The 15631-nt window shown below is 38.4% G+C and overlaps 1 pseudogene; it reads right to left on the bottom strand.

Annotated features, from left to right (window-relative positions):
* Positions 1-12807: 12807 nt before the first annotated feature.
* Positions 12808-13162, bottom strand: LOC100428249 (cytochrome b-c1 complex subunit 9 pseudogene; annotated as a pseudogene).
* Positions 13163-15631: the final 2469 nt, after the last annotated feature.

Raw genomic sequence — 15631 nt, 5'->3', positions numbered from 1 at the left:
AATGTGTTTTTTCTAGAAGTTTCATAGCTTCAGGTTTTATATTTACGTCTTTGTTCTTGATGTCTTTGTCAAAAATGAGTTAGCTGTAAATGTATAGATTTACTTCTGGGTTTTTTATTCTGATACGTTGGTCTATATGGCTGTTTTTATGCCAATACCATGCTGTTTTAGTTATACCTGTGGAGTATATTTTGAAGTCAGATAATGTGATGTCTCCAGTTTTTTTCATTTTGCTCAGGATCACTGTGGTTATTCAAGGTCTTTTGTGGTTCCATATAAATTTTAGAATTGTTTTTTCTGTTTCTGTGAAGGATGACATTGGTATTTTGATAGGGATTACATTGAATCTGTAGATTGCTTTGGGTAGTACGGACAGTTTAACAATATTATTTCTTCCAATCCATGTACATGAGATATATTTCCATTTTTTGTGTCCTCTTCAATATCCTTCATCAGTGTTTTATAGTTTTCATTGCAGAGATCTTTGACTTTTTTGGTTTAATTAATTCTTAAGTATTCCATTTTTGTAGCCATTGTAAATGGAATCGATGTCTTGATTCCTTTTTCAGATTGTAATGATACTGATTTGTGAGTCCTGATTTTGTATCCTGCCTCTTTATTGAATTCATTTATCAGTTTCAAGTTTTTTTGGTGGGGTTGTTAAGTTTTTCTAAGTATAAGATTATGTCATCTGAAAACAAGGACAATTTGACTTCTTTTTTCCAATATAGTTGCCCTTTATTTCTTTCTCTTGCCTAATTGCTCTAGCTAGGACTTCCAATACTATGTTGAACAAAAGTGGTGTACATGGGCATTCTTGTCTTGTTCCAGATCTTAAAGGAAAGACTTTCAATTTTTATCCATTCAGTATAATGTTAGTGGTGGGTTTGTCATATATGGCCTTCATTTTTTTTTTTAGGTATGCTCTTTTTATGCCTAATTTGTTGAGAGTTTTTTATTGTGTAAGGATGCTGAATTTTGTCAAATGACTTTTCTGCATCTATTGAGATAATAATATGCTTTTCATCCTTCATTTGTTAATGCTATGTGTCACATTTATAGATACGTGCATGTTGAACCATTATTGCATCCCTAGAATAAATTTAGCTTGTTCATGGTGAATAACCTGTTTGATGTGCTATTGGATTCAGTGTGCTAGTATTTTGTGGAGGATTTTTGCATCAATACTCATCAGAAATATTGTACTGTAATTTCATTTTTTGGGGGAGCCTTGTCTGATTTTGATTTTGGTATGGGCCCAGGGTAGTGCTGGGCTTATTGGATGAGTTAAGGAGAGTTCCCTCATCTTCAATTTTTGGGAAAATTTTGAGATAAATTGATATTAGTATTTCTTTAAAAGTTTGGTAGAATTAAAAAATGAAGCTATTTGGTCCCAGGCCTTTTTGTTGTTGGGAGACTTTCTTATTGATTCAACGTCTTTACTTATTATTGGTCTATTTGGTTTTTCAGTTTCTTCATGCTTCAAACTTGGAACATAGACAAACTAACTTGTCTGCAGACCACCAAAATTTGTAACCAGAAATTCCATGTAAAAGCTTCTGTGAATGGAGAATTTTAACTCAAGAATTCCAGCCACTGACATGACCATCAACTCCCCTCACTCAAGTTACCTGTGACTGTTTTCCTTTATTGGGAGAGAGAAGGTGCACAAGAGTGAGCACCAGGCAGTCAAAATGAGTTTATGTTAATAAATTGGCTTCTGTTCTATAATTACTTCTGTGAGTCCAATTGCCATGGATCAGCCTCCTTGGGCAGGATCTTTGCTGAGTGTCAATAACCTGAAATATTGTGAACCACAGGACTTTCCACAAGGTGGCCAGTATAAGATATCAGTTGCTTCTCTAAAAGAGATCTCTATGAGGGCCTCTAACTGAAACAACTGCTACACCAAATACCTCTTGAACAACTCCTCAGCTCTAGGGCTGAGGAAAAGCAAGGACTGAGAGAAGATGCATAAATGGGGGCCAAGTACCTCCACATGAGCACCTCACTTATGAATTGCCTGTATCTTCCCTGCCTTTTGTGTAAGCCCAGCAATGAACTTATTTTGTGTGTGTTGGGGAAGGATAGAAGGGCAAGGCAGACTTGGATATCACAGCAGGATCTGTTATGGGGCTTGTCTTCCTCTCGTAGCAGCCCTGGGATGTGGATGTCAGTATCTTCATTTTACAGATCAAGAAGTTGAGGCACAGACATACATATTGCATGAACTAGACAAAGCCACAGAGCTAGTAAACAAAATTTAAAATTTGGTCCTGGGCAGCACATTCCCCAACTTCAAACCATGTTATAAGGCTACAGTAACCAAAATAGTATGGTACTGGTACAAAAACAGAAACATAAGCCAATGGAAGAGAATAAAGAACCCAGAAATGAAGCTTCACACCCCAGCCATCTGATCTTCAACAAAGTTGACAAAAATAAGCAAGGAGGAAAGAACTCTCTATTCAATAAATGGTGTTGGGATAACTGGCTAGCCATAAGCAGAAGATTGAAACTGGACCCTTTCCTTACACTATATACAAAAATCAACTAAAGATGGATTAAAGAATTAAATACAACACCTTAAACGATAGGAATCCTAGAAGAAAACCTTTAAAACACCATCCTGGACATTGATCTTGGGAAGAGTTTTTCACTAAAAGTCCTCAATAGAAATTGCAACAAAACCAAAAATTGACAAGTAGGACCTAATTAAACTAAAGAGCTTCTACACAGCAAAAGAAATGATCAACAGAGTAAACAGATAGCCTACAAAATAGGAGAAAGTATTCTCAAACTATGCATTCAACAAATGTCTAATATCCAGAATCTACAAGGAACTTATATAATTCAACAAGCAAAAAAAATTTAAGATGGGCAAAGGACATGAACACTTTTCTGTTTTTTTGGTGTGTTTTGTTGTTGTTGTTGTTGTTGTTTATTTGAGACAGAGTCTCACTCTGTCACCCAGGATGGAGTGCAGTGGCAAAATTATAGCTCAGTGCAGCCTCGATCTCCTAGGCTCAAGTGATCCTCCCACCTCAGCCTCCTGAGTAGCTGGAACTACAAGTGTGCATCACCACAGCCGGCTAACTTTTTTGTTTTTTGTAGAGACAGGGTTTCGCCATGTTGCCTAGGCTAGCCTTGAACTGCTGGACTCAAGCAATCTGCCCTCTTCAGCCTCACAAAGTGCTGGGATTACAGGCATGTGTCAACACACCTGGCAGACACTTCTCAGAAGAAGACATACAAGTGACCAAAAAACATACGAAAAAATGCTCAACATCACTATCATTAGAGAAATACAAATCAAAATCATAATGAGATACCATCTAACACCACTCAGAATGACTGTTATTAAAAAGTTAAAAAACAACAGATGCTGGCAAGGCTGCAGAGAAAAAGGAATGTTTATATGCTATTGGTGGGAATGTAAATTACTCCAGCCACTGTGGAAAGTAGTCTAGATATTTCTCAAAGGACTTAAAACAGAGCTGGACATTTCTCAAAGAACTTAAAACAGAGCTACAATTTGACCCAGCAATCCCATCACTAAATATATACCCAAAAGAAAATAGATTATTATACCAAAAAGAAACATGCACTCATATGTTCATTACCATGCTATTTACAACAGCAAAGACATGGAACCAACCCGGGTGCCCATCAGTGGTGTAATGGATAAAGAAAATGTGGTACATATACACCACAGAATACTACAGAGCCACAAAAAATAATGAAATCATGTCCTTTTCAGGAACATGGATGCAACTGGAGGCCATTATCCTAAGCAAATTAACGCAGGAAGAGAAAACCAAATACCTCATGTTCTCACATATAAGTGGGAGCTAAGCAATGGGTACACATGGAGATAAAGATGGTAACAATACACACTGTGGACGACTAGAGAATAGATAAATGAAGTGGGGCAAGGACTGAAAAGTTACCTATTGGCTACTATGCTCATTACCTGAGTGATGGGATCATTCATATCCCAAGCCTCAGCATCACACAATATACCCATGTAACAAACTTGTACATTTACCTCCTGAATCAAAAATAAAAGTTGAAATTATAAAAAGAAGTTTGAGCCTGGGTCGTCCTAACTCCAAAGTTCACATTCTGCTCATGCCGGCCCGGGGAACGAGGCACCCTTCCATTTGAATGACAGACATCCTCCACCCCAACATTTGGTCCAAATAAGCAACGTTTGTGTTCTAGGAGGTCCAAGCTCATGCTCTGCATTCAGGAGGACACAAGCAGAGGCCCCCACCCTCTCCCTGCCCTGTGTGAGTCCATCCAGGCATGAGAATTGCTCCTTGGCATCCACTCTGTACTCAGAACATCAGGCCTCTTCCTTATCAGGAACACAATCACAATGTCCCTGAGGCCTTCCTGGTGCCCACTGGAGCGGCCAGGACAATCAGACCTGTGTGTCTGAGCCATGGCAAGCCCTGGTTTCTTTCAGGGCTGGGGTCTGGGGCAGCTGTGGTCTTACGGAGAGAAACTGGGCTGGGCTTCAGAATTCCAGCGATGGAGTGCCCAGCCTGTCTGTCTCAATATGTCTGAGCCTGCTCAGGTCACTCAATTTTCTGAGCCCGGTTTCTCAATGTGCAAAGTGGAATGCACAGTAATTGGGTCCTACCCAAGGACACACACGCTGCTATGCTTCCAGGATAACTGGAGAAACTCAAAAAGGCAGAAAATTAAATACAGATGTGAGGTGACTCAAATTAAACTGATACTTTTCCAAAATTCAAGACAGATCTTTGTGCAGTTCACATTTGTTCTGACATCAACTCATGCCAGAAGCCTTCATATGAAAGGCAACTAATGCTAGGAAGGACTGCAGCATTTGGTTCCCAAAGGCCAACTTCACTTCTGCCTGGCTGAATGACTTTCCTCATCTGTTGCATAGCAACCTCCCTTTCAGGTGCATGCTTTTCCTCAGCACTTCCTCTGTAATGTGTCTACAGTGAAATGTAAACAGGTTCAGGAAAGGAGGTTTAAAACACCATTTTATGTTTCCTGCTCCCAAATCTGTATCTCCTCTATTAACTTGGCCTATGATTTTTAATCCATAATCCAACTGCCTATCTCCATTGTACAGTTGGATATCTCTCAGTACACTCAAAATTAACATGTCTCAAATTGATATCTTATAATATATCCTTCTCACAAACATTACATATTCCTTCAATTGACTTTTTCAATTCAGTGAATATCACCAACATATATTCAGATTCCCAAACCAGAAACTTATGAGCCTTCCATCACTGCTTACTTTACCTGATCTCTTATCCCATATTAAAAATACCACAAAATCCTTAATATTCTACCTGAAATACATATCAACTTCTCTATCATGATAGATGAGGCCACGGGCATAAGAGTCTATTAAGTGACTCTTCAAATCTTTCCCCTTCTACAATCAGTTCTCCACAGAGTATCTAGAGCAATTGCTTTAAAATGTAAATCATATTTACCAAGTAAATGGAAACAACAACAACAACAAAAACAGGAGTTGCAATCCGAGTCTCTGATAAAACAGACTTTAAACCAACAAAGATCAAAAAAGACAAAGAAGGGCATTACGTAATGGTAAAGGGATCCATGCAACAAGAAGAGCTGATTATCCTAAATATATATGCACCCAATACAGGAGCACCCAGATTCATAAAAACAAGTTCTTAGAGACCTACAAAGAGACCTAGACTCCCACGCAATAACAGCGGGAGACTTTAGCACCCCACTGTCAATATTAGACAGATCAACAAGACAGAAAATTAACAAGGATATTCAGGACTTAAATTCAGCTCTGGACCAAGCAGACCTAATAGACATCTACAGAACTCTCCACCCCAAATCAACAGAATATACATTCTTCTCAGCACCATATAGCATTTATTTTAAAATCGACCACATAAGCAAATGCAAAAGAATGGAAATCAAAACAGTCTCTCAGACCATAGTGCAATCAAATTAGAAATCACGATTAAGAAATTCAATCAAAACTGCACAACTACATGGAAACTGAACAACCTGCTCCTAAATGACTACTGGGTAAATAACGAAACTAAGGTAGAAATAAATAAGTTCTTTGAAACTAATGAGAACAAAGAGACAACGTACCAGAATCTCTGGGACGCAGCTAAAACAGTGTTAAGAGAGAAATTTATAGCACTAAATGCCCACAAGAGAAAGCAGAAAAGACCTAAAATCAACACCCTAACATCACAATTAAAAGAACTAGAGAAGCAAAAGCAAACAAATTCAAAAGCTAGCAGAAGACAAGAAATAACTAAGATCAGAGCAGAACTGAAGAAGATAGAGACATGAAAATCCCTCCAAAAAAATCAATGAATCCAGGAGCTGTATTTTTGAAAAGATTAACAAAATAGACTGCTAGCCAGACTAATAAAGAAGAAAAGAGAGAAGAATCAAATAGACACAACAAAAATGATAAAGAGGATATCACCACTGATCCCACAAAAATACAAACTACCATCAGAGAGTACTACAAACACCTCTATGCAAATAAACTACAAAATCTAGAAGAAACGGATAAATTCCTGGACACATACACCCTCCCAAGACTAAGCCAGGAAGAAGTCAAATCCCTGAATAGACCAATAACAAGTTCTGAAATTGAGGTAGCAGTTAATAGCCTACCAACCAAAAAAAAGCCCAGGACGAGGCACATTCACAGATGAATTCTACGAAAGGTACAAAGAGGAGCTGGTACCATTCCTTTTGAAACTATTCCAAACAGTAAAAAAAGAGGGACTTACCGTGAACTCATTTTATGAGGACAGCATCATCCTGATACCAAAACCTGGCAGAGACACAACACAAAAAGAAATTTTCAGGCCAACATCCCTGATGAACCTCGATGCGAAAATCCTCAATAAAACACTGGCAAACCGAATCCAGCAGCACATCAAAAAGTTTATCCACCACGATCAAGTCGGCTTCAACCCTGGGATGAAAGGCTGATTCAACACACACAAATCAATAAACATAATCTATCACATAAACAGAAACAATGACAAAAACCACATGATTATCTCAATAGACACAAAAAGCCTTCGACAAAATTCGACACCCCTTCATGTTAGAAACTCTCAACAAACTAGGTATTGATAGAACATATCTCAAAATAATAAGAGCTATTTATGACAAACCCACAGCCAATATCATACTGAATGGGCAAAAGCTGGCACGCTTTTGACAACCGGCACAAGACAAGGATGCCCTCTCTCATCACTCCTATTCAACATAGTATTGGAAGTTCTGGCCAGGGCAATCAGGCAAGAGAAAGAACGAAAGGGTATTCAGTTAGGAAAATAAGTCAAATTGTCCCTGTTTGCAGATAACATGATTGTATATTTAGAAAACCCCATCGTGTCAGCCCCAAAATTCCTTAAGCTGATAAGCAACTTCAGCAAAGTCTCAGGATACAAAATCAATGTGCAAAAATCACAAGCATTCCTATACACCAATAATAGACAAGCAGAGAGCCAAATCATGAGTGAACTCTCATTCACAACTGCTACAAAGGGAATAAAATACCTAGGAATCCAACTTACAAGGGACATGGAGGACCTCTTCAGGGAGAACTACAAACCACTGCTCAGTGAAATAAAAGAGGACACAAACAAATGGAAAAACATTCCATACTCATGGATAGGAAGAATCAATATCGTGAAAATGGCCTTACTGCCCAAAGTAACTTGTAGATTCAATGCTATTCTCATCAAGCTACCATTTACTTTCTTCACGGAACTAAAAAAAACTACTTCAAATTTCATATGGAACCAGAAAAGAGCTGGCATTGCCAAGACAATCCTAAGCAAAGAGAACAAAGCTGGAGGCATCATGCTACCTGACTTCAAACTATACTACAAGGCTACAGTAACTAAAACAGCATGGTACTGGTACCAAAACAGATATATAGACCAATGGAACAGAAAAGAGGCCTCAAAAATAACACCACACATCTACGACCATCTGATCTTCAACATATCTGACAAAAACAAGCAATGGGAAAAGGATTCCCTGTTTAATAAATGGTGCTGGGAAAACTGGCTAGCCATATGCAGAAAACTGAAACTGGACCCCTTTCTTACACTTTATACAAAAATTAAGTCAAGATGGATTAAAGACTTAAATGTAAAACCTAAAACCATAAAAACCCTAGAAGAAAACCTAGGCAATACCATTCAGGACATAGGCATGGGCAAAGATTTAATGACTAAAACACCAAAAGCATGGCAACAAAAGCCAAAATTGACAAATGGTATCTAATTAAACTAAAGAGCTTCTGCACAGCAAAAGAAACTATCATCAAAGTAAACAGGCAACCTACAGAATGGGATAAAATTTTTGCAATCTATCCATCTGAGAAAGGTCTAATATCCAGAATCTATAAGGAAGTTAAACAAATTTACAAGAAAAAAACAAACAACCCCCTCAAAGAGTGGGTGAAGGACTTGAACAGACACTTTTCAAAAGAAGACATCAATGTGGCCAGCAAACATATTTTTAAAAAGCTCATCATCACTGGTCATTAGTGAAATGGAAATCAAAACCACAATGAGATACCATATCACACCAGTCAGAATGGCGATCATTAAAAAGTCGGGAAAAAACACATGCTGGAGAGGATGTGGAGAAATAGAAACACTTTTACATTGTTAGTGGGAGTGTAAATTACTTCAACCACTGTGAAAGACAGTGTGGTGATTCCTCAAGGGTCTAGAACCAGATATACTGTTTGACTCAGCAATCTCATTACTGGGTATATACCCAAAAGATTATAAATCATTCTACTATAATGACATGTGCACACATATGTTTATTGCAGCACTATTTACAATAGCAAAGACCTGGAACCAACCCAAATACCCATCTGATAGACTGGATACAAAAATGTGGCACATATACACCCTAGAATACTATGCAGCCATAAAAAAGAATGAGTTAATGTCCTTTGCAGGGACATGGATGAAGGTGGAAACCATCATTCTTGGCAAACTGTCACAGGAACAGAAAACCAAACACCGCATGTTCTCACTCACAAGTGAGAGTTGAACAATGAGAATACATGGACACAGGGAGGGGAACATCACACACTGGAGCCTGTTGGAAGGCAGGGGCAAGGAGAGAGAGAGCATTAGGACAAATACCTGATGCACGTGGGGCTTAAAACCTAGATGACAGGTTGATGGGTGCAGCAAACCACCATGGCATGAGTATACCTATGTAACAAACCTGCACCTTCTGCACAGGCATCCCAGAACTTAAAGTAAAATTTTAAAAAATATAAATCAAATCATGCCATTTCCCTGCCTGTGTCTCCTATTGCCTTCCCATTGCAATTAGAATAAAAGTCAAACTCCTAATCCTGGCCAAGCAATGGCTTTGGCGGGGCTTTAACCTTCTCTCCCTTCTGTTTTCTTCCTCTCCATTCCTCACCATCACTTCATGTCAAATATTAATAACATTCTTCAATAAGAATTCTTGCTTCCTTGGGTCATGCAATTTGTGAACACAAATAGCTTTTAAAAACAGTGATATTTTTATTGACTTGTAACATGCAATTCTATATAGAATTCCTATGCTTGTTATAAAAATGCAACTTTGTTGGCAAGTAATCTATTGCCCTCCTTTCAACCAGAAAGCCTCATCTAAGCTCCCTTGCCCCACATACAGGAATTCCGGATGTCCCTTTTTCAGTTCCTGTCCTGATCTGGCTCCTCATTATTATCCACATCTGCAGCCTCAGCCTATGCCACTTTTCCCATTTTTTTCCATTCTGCAGCTACTTTGAACTTCCTTCATTCTCACCTCAGTGCCTCTGTACTCTCGTTTGTTTTGCCAGTAATATGCTTCTCCTCATTCTTCGTCTGGCTCTTACACATCCTACAGAAATTGACTTAATATCATTTTCTCATAATGACCTTCCCTACCCACCTTGACCCTAAATTGGGGCTTTACTACAGCTAGTGTGACCATATATCCCAGTTTTCCTAGGACAGTACTGGTTTGTATCTGTTGCCTTAGCAAAATTACAAATAGCACCCTCATTTACTTTCAAAAGTAACACCACTTGGCCGATAAATTATATGATTAACTCTAAGTAGAGGTCCATGCAGAGAAGCAGTAGAAAAAAGCAGAAGAGAGGAGTAAGAGGGATGACAGGAGGATGTAAAAAAATTTTAAGTGTAGGAGGAGTGGAAAGATGCAGGAAGAGGGGAGATTATGAAGGATAATAAAGATTGAGAAGAGGAGATGAAGGACTAAATACAGAGAAAAGAGAAATGGGCAAGCTGAAGAGCAAGCAAAAGGACAGGGATGTGAAGAGAAATAATAGTTCAGATGAATTCAAACCTCAACTGTAAGTGAATATATTAAGGATTCTCAACTCATTAGAGTGCAAACATAAAACGTGATGTTATTTTTTCCAGTGACTGTTCTCCATCTAGGAAAGTTGAAAACATATCGTTTACACTTGTGTAGATTGGCCACATCCTATTTGTTGGTGGTGATATTATTAGAATGATCTCATATAATTTTTTACTTATAAATATAAGTAAATAGATGTGCCATGTAAGATAGTCACATTTATTTTACAATTGGATTTTTGAACTTGATTTAAATCTCAGATCTCCTTGCCTACCTCAAGTCATGCTAGACCAGGCTGTGACTTCAACATCGTAATGTGTAAAGGAGATGAAGAAGTCAAGGACTGTAAATTCTCTCCCTTTGTTGTCCTCCCTTCTAGAAATTTACTTTCCCCTCTATGGTGTTGTGGGATATGGAAAGACAAAAAAAGGGACACGCAACTCTTTACTCAACTGGATGAATTTTCCAGTCCCACTCTCTTATTGATGTAACTTCTTCCTTAGACCACAGTTGGGGCTTAATGAGAATGGGTTGGAATTATATTAATGCCTTATTGATGAGGGACTCATCTCAATGTAACTTCCCTAAACATTGAATACCCCTTGCAAGATTTGGTCACCATTCGCCACTGACCTCCAACTGATGGCTTTCATATAGCATCCCTCTATGATGTGTGCTTCTTAGCTATCCACCCACATACTGTGGCAGTACTAGAAAGACTATGGCCCTCAATTGCATCTTCTCTCAGTTATCAATGCTATGACAGTCCTATAAATCCTCTTTACCAGGCAATTCCCACAATGTCATCTTCCCCATTCTCTTTTCTGCTACTCAGCTAATATAGGATCAAATCAATAAGTACATAGGCTAATCAGACATATAACTGAGGAAAAAATGTGTCTGCCATTCTCCGAGGAAATCTTCATTTTTATAGTAATATTGATTTCCAATTTAATTTTGTTGTGGCCAGAGAATATACTGTTATCAATCTTCTAATATCCATAAAGTCTGTAGTGATGTACACTCTTTTATTCCTGTTACTAGAGAGTTTTCTCTTTCTTTGTTCCTTGGACATTCTCTCTAGGAATTTATAATTTTTATTAATCTTTTCAAATTATCTCTGATAAAATACATTTTTATATTCATCTCATAAAATATATATGTATTCATCTCTGATAAAATACACATATATATATATATATTTTTTTTTTTTTGGAGATGGACTCTTGCTCTGTCACCCAGGCTGGAGTGCAATGGCACGATCTCAGCTCACTGCAACCTCCTTCTCCCGAGTTCAAGCGATTCTCCTGTCTCAGCCTCCCTAGTAGCTGGGATTACAGGTGTACATCACCATGCCTGGCTAATTTTTGTATTTTTAGTAGAAAGGGGATTTCGCCATCTTGGCCAGGCTAATCTCGAACTCCTGACCTCAGATGATCCACCTGCCTTGGCCTCCCAAAGTGCTGGATGATTAATATCTTATTTAGGAATATGTTATTTCATTTATAAATATTTGCAGGCATTTACGGATATTTCTAGATACTTCATGTTTATTTTTAATTAAATTTTGTTGTGATCAGAGAACATACTCTGTAAGATTTCAAACTTTTGATATTTATGGATACATATTTTATGGCACAGAATATAATTTACCTTGATGAGCATTCCATGTGGCCTTGGAAATAATAGGAATTCTTCAGCAATTAGGAGTAGTGTCCCATAAAATGTCAATTACATTAATTTGGATGACAGTATTATAGAAATATTTTAAATTTTTACTGATTTTTTTTAGTTCTTCCATTAATTACCGAGAAAGGAGAGATAAAAATCATCAATTATGATTTTAGATATGTCTCTTTCTCCCTTCAGATCTGTCTGCATTTGTCTCATAAATTTTGAGGCTCTGTTTTTAGACACATACATATTTAACATTACTATTTATTAATGCACTATCTTTATAAAATTTCTCACCCTATCTCATGTGATATTCTTTTTCTTGGTCTACTTTACCTGATATTTATGTAGCCAAAACAGTATTCTTAGGTTTGTATTTTGCTTTTTCTTCACTTTATTTTCAATCTATTTAAGTTTTTACATGTAAGTGCATCTCTTTTTGTTAACAAATAGTTGGGCCTTGCTTTCTTATCGTATCTAATAATCTCTGCCTTTCTATTGAAGTGTTCAGTTTATTTCTATTTAATGTAATTATAGATGCCATTCAGTCTGTCATTTGCTATTTGTTTTCTTTTTGTCTCATTTGTTTATTATTCCTCTATCCCACATTCCTTACTTATTTGGGGATAAACATTTTTAGTATTTTATTTCAGTACTTCTACTGTCTTTTTTTTTCCAAGGGCAATTCACATCCATTTCTTGATGATGCTGACTAAACATACTTCAAACACGGCAGAAGGTAAAGAGTCTATTTTGTAGGTGAAACCGTTTCTTGCCAACAGCGAAGAGTGGTACATGAAAAGCAACTTGAGCGTCGTCTTCAAGCTGAGGCCCCAGCTCTGGGCAAACAGCTGGCGAGTGGACCTGGTCCTTCTGGCCTGGATGGGGGTCTCCAAGGAACTGCTTTTTCTCATGGTTTTTCTTGATGTGTTTCCATAGCTTCCCCTCGCTGATGTGCTGGTAGATCGCGTCCGCGGCCCTGATGGAAGAACAGGCCCACAGCGATGGTGAGGGCGAAGGTGGAAGTCCTGCGGAACAGCAGGGAGTACAATTTCGCAGTCAACGTCGGCATCGCCATGTTTCTTCCTCTATTATCTTTTTAATAAAAAATTTTGGTATTAATTTTAGGGATTGCTCAAGGGTTACCATATGCATCTTTAACTTATCACAGCCTATTAGCGTTAATATTTACAACTTCACATAAAACATAATACATTTACAATAGTAAAAATTCATTCACGTCTCTCAATTGTGTAGTTGTGGACATATATTTTATTTCTACATTAATTATAGACTCCACCATAGAATTTTTTTGCTTTAAATAGTTTTCTTTTTTATAATTAAGAGAAAATAAAGGATAATATTTTATGCTTACCTACATAGTTAACATTTCTGGTGCTCTTTATTCCTCATTGTAGATCAAAATTTCCATTGAATCTCATTTTCCTTCAACCTAAAGAACTTCATTTAGTATTATTTGTAGTACTATTCTGCTGGTAACAACCTCTCTTAGTCTTCACTTCTCACAAAAGATTTGTATTTCACATTGATTTTTCAAGTACATATATAATATATATGTGATATAAAATGTTGGTGTAACAGTTAATTTTTTCATTTTGCACTTTACATATATTGAAGAAAAGTAAGGCAGCAGTATTGTTTTGGGAGTAATGTAAAAATCCTGTTCTAGCTCTTGATTGCTAAATCTAAATCCTCCTTCCTCCTCTTTCATGTTTTTCTGACTTGGTATTAGGACTAAAAACCTAAGCATTAGTGCTTTCCAGATGCACAGCAATAGGCCACCAAAACCAAGGGCCTCTAGTATCCCTGAGGCAACCCTGACCCCCTGTTGTCATCCAATTAGGAGATAAGAAAGTAGCTTAGATTATCCAGGAGGCACTTGCAGAGAGGGAAAGGGATGGGGAAGGGGGCTCACCCCTCAGCTATTACACACATTGTTCTGCAGAGAACTGGTATCACCTGCCTGGCGACTTGACTTAACATTTCTTTGTACCTCCACACCTTTCACAGAGGGTTGAGGAGCCCTAAGGAAATACAAAAAAATGGAAACACAGTGTCAACCCTGCAGGACCAATAGAAATTCACACTAGAACAGACAGACTAGACCAGGAGTCTTTCAACTTGGGAAGTTCCTTGGTAAAGTTCTCCATGATAGGGGTGTTGAGATGCATCTAGTTTTCCCAATTTGAGAATATTTAGAGGCCACAGATATGCTTCTGAAGAGAGACCTCACACCACACAGAGAAATAAGTGAAAGTGCCATTGCTCAGCCTCCAACCCTACCCAGAGCAGCACTGGTTAGTCAGCACGAGCAGCACTGGTCAGCAGTTCTGGAAAGTCAGCCTTTCCTTCCTGACCCAAGCATAACACCATCATGCCTCATGGATTTCAGAGGGAACGAATATTCAAGGAGCACTGACAATTTAGAACAGGCACACACCAAACTGAAACAGCCGCAAGGAAGGCAGAGAAGAATCACCAAAAATAAGGCACTGCCCAGGACCTTTAAAGAATACATCAGAGACTTAGAAAAGGACAGAGAGGCCGGCCACAGTGGCTCACACTTGTAACCTCAACACTTTGGGAGGCCAAGGCGGGCGGATCACTTGAGGGCAGGAGTTTGAGATCAGCTTGGCCAACATGGTCAAACTCGTCTCTACTAAAAAAAAAAAAAAAAAGAAGAAGAAGAAGAAAAAAAAAAAATAGCAGGGCGTGGTGGCGGGCGCCTGTAATCCCAGCTACCCAAGAGACTGAGGCTGGAGAATCGCTTGAACCCGGAAGGCAGAGGATGCAGTGAGCCGAGATCGCGCCATTGCACTCCAGCCTGGGAAACAAGAGAGAAACTGGGTCTCAAAAAAATAATAAAATAAAATAAAGCCTTTGACGCCGGTTTCCGCTGCGGAGCGCTGCGGGTCCATGTGTGCAGTGAGTAACGCTATTCCTGGCCCAAGCCTGGGTTTGACCGAGTCCGCGGTGCAATGGACCCCAACACACAAGTCTCTGAATTTTGTCTCAACACTGCTCCAGATTACTATGTCGGAACAGCTGGATTTACCTGTGAGACAGGCAGGTGTTATCTATTTGAAACATATGATAACACAGTATTGGCCTGATCGAGAAATAGCACTAGGGTATATATCCCCTTATACTATTCCAGAAGAAGATCACCATTGTGTTTGAGAAAATATTGTAGAAGCCATTATCCATTCTCCTGAGTTCATCAGGGTACAGCTTACTACATGCATTCATCACATCATCAAACACTATTATCCAAGCCGCTGGACTGCCATTTTGGACAAAATTGGCTTTTATCTTCAATCTGATAACAGTGCATGTAGGCTAGGAATTCTTCTTTGCCTTTATCAGCTTGTGAAAAATCATGAGTATAAAAAACCAGAGGAGTGGAGTCCATTGGTATCAGCAATGCAGCATTTTCTATCAGTTCTAAAGGATCATTTTATATAGCTTCTTTCTGACCAGTCTGATCAGTCTGTTCTCAACCAGAAACAAATATTCGAGATCTTCT

Source organism: Macaca mulatta, chromosome X (genome assembly GCF_049350105.2).
Source record: "Macaca mulatta isolate MMU2019108-1 chromosome X, T2T-MMU8v2.0, whole genome shotgun sequence".
In the NCBI taxonomy this organism is placed as follows: Eukaryota; Metazoa; Chordata; class Mammalia; order Primates; family Cercopithecidae; genus Macaca; species Macaca mulatta.
The sequence above is the reverse complement of the archived record's forward strand: the minus strand, read 5'-3'. Positions and strand labels throughout refer to the sequence as shown.